This window comes from Elephantulus edwardii, unplaced genomic scaffold, assembly GCF_000299155.1.
Source record: "Elephantulus edwardii isolate Elephantulus edwardi_28Jun2011 unplaced genomic scaffold, EleEdw1.0 scaffold00175, whole genome shotgun sequence".
Classification (NCBI taxonomy): domain Eukaryota; kingdom Metazoa; phylum Chordata; class Mammalia; order Macroscelidea; family Macroscelididae; genus Elephantulus; species Elephantulus edwardii.
Window position 1 is genome coordinate 6,884,913 of NW_006399925.1, and position 2,436 is coordinate 6,887,348.

Below are 2,436 nucleotides of genomic sequence, written 5' to 3' on the forward strand. Positions count from 1 at the left end.
CTATCTACCAATCCATGGAGATTGGCTTGTCTAACCAATTGACAAGGGGATTGGCTAGTAGCGCCATTAAATTGAACAATGCAGCAGTAGGAGAATTAGACTCTCCCCACCCTGGGGAGGGGGGAATGGGACAAGAGAACATGGAACACCCTTCAAGATAAGATGTTCTTGTTTCAACTATACCTTGCAGAAGGAATAGTCATGTCTGAAGTAGAGATTTGATGTTTGATAAGCTCTTGGGACTGCTATACCATTGGAACGGGACCTAAGAGTCTTTGTCCAAGTTTGTTCAACAACTAGGGGTGATGGGTCATAATTTACAGTACTGAGAACTTTGTAACCATGGCTAAGACTGAGCTGGGGAGCTGATATTAGCAGGACTGAGAATTTTGTAATGCTGGTCTAAAGCCTTGAGGCTCACGGCTGACATGCCTGGGAGCACATTTTGGTAGCTTTCCTATTTGTATTCTGAAACTAACCTGAATTGTAACTTTTTTACTTTCCTGATATGTTTCTGTGTTGTCTTTGAACTATCATATTGGATTTTGAACACAGTAAAGCAATAAGATTAATGTTGATATGAGTCGAAAAAGATATGGGAGTTTAGGGGACATTTATGACCTCATGGGACTTGGTTTTGTGTAATTGATGCAGTTGATGCAGACAGCTCCCCTTTGTAATGCTGGTTAAGGTCAGAGAAAGGTGTTATAGTTTCTGATCTTAAAAATACTGCACAGCCACAGTAATCAACAAAATAGCTAGGGTATTGGTACAAAAGTGTAACAATAACCAATGGAATAGAATTGAGAATCCAGAAACAAATTCATCCAAGGAAGTTGTGGTGAGTTAGTAGAAATAAACTGCTTCTAAAAACTTGCCCAAGGACTAGCTATAAGTTGGATCCAACTCAATGGCACACAACAGTAATACCTAGACAACTGATCTTTGACGAAAAGATGAAATCTATTAAGTAAAAGTCACCTCTTTAACAATGTTGCTGACAACACTAGCTATGTTTGTCAGAAAATGGAAACAAAATCCAGTCTTACACATTACTAAAAAATTCACTCAAGGTGGATCAACAACTGTGGTATGAAATCTAAATGATAGAATTTTGTACAATGAATAATTTATTTATTGCAAATACTTTTTATAAGACACATAAGTGTAGGCTATACACATGGATTTCACTTAATAGTATGCATAAGAATCAGATCAATTACATCTGTGAAAAGAATCTGAGAAGCTCAATAACAGCTGTGAAAATTAGGCCAGGTGCTGATTGTGGAACAGACCACCATCTACTCACATGCAAATTTAAGCTGAAGCTCAAGAAAATTAAATTAAATCCACAGGAATCAAAATTTGACCTTGAGTTTAGTTCGTTCGAATTTCAAAGTCATCTCAGGAAAAGGTTTGAGGCCTTGAACACTAATAAATAGAGACCAGATGAGCTGGGAAAGGATGCCAAGACTATCACCCATAAGAGTAACTATCTCTCCACATCCTCTCTGACATTTATTATTTGCTATCCTGATAAACTTTGAGATGGCATCTCATTGTGGTTTTGATTTGCATTTCTCTTATTGTCGGTGATTTTAAGCATTTCTACATGTATCTACTTGCTGGCTATCTGAGAATCTTCCTCTGTGAAAATTATTTCCATGTTTTTTGTTCATTTTGTAATTGTATGATCATTCTTTTGCTTATGGAGGCCCGGTAGTAGGATTTTGTAAACTTTTTTTTCTTAACCCAATCATGTAGAGAGTTGTTCGGTTTCCACATGTGTGGTTTTGTGATTTTTATCCTCCTGTGGTTAATTTCCATATTTATGACATTGTGATCTGAGAAAAAACTTTGTATTATTTCAATATTTTTTAATTTGTTCAGGCTTGCTTTGAGTCCTAATATGTGATAGAATCTGGAGAAGGTATCATGTGCACTTGAAAAGAAAGTGAATTGAGTTTTAGTTGGGTGCAGTACATGGAATTCATCCACAAAGACAAGTTGGCTGATTGTATAAATCTTCTGCCTCTTAAGTTTCTTTTGAGTTGATCTATCCTTTGGTGACAGTGGTGTGTTGAAATCTCTTACCACTACTGTGGTACTGACAATTTCTTTCTTCAATTCTATTAACTGTTGTGCCTTTAACCAGTATGTAATGTTCTTCTTTATCTTTTATGGTGGTTTTCATTCTGAAGTCTATTTTATCATAGATTAGTATTGCCACTTCTGTTCTTTTATGGTTATCACTTGCTTGATATATTTTTCTCCCCATCGTTTGATTTTTAGTCTATCTTTCTCTCCATTTTTTAGGTGTGTCTCTTGTAGGCAACATGAAATGGTACAACCAATATGGAAAGCAGTTTGGCATTTTCTCAGAAAGCTGACCGTAGACATTCCAGATGACCCAGCTTTTCCACTGCTTGAATTATA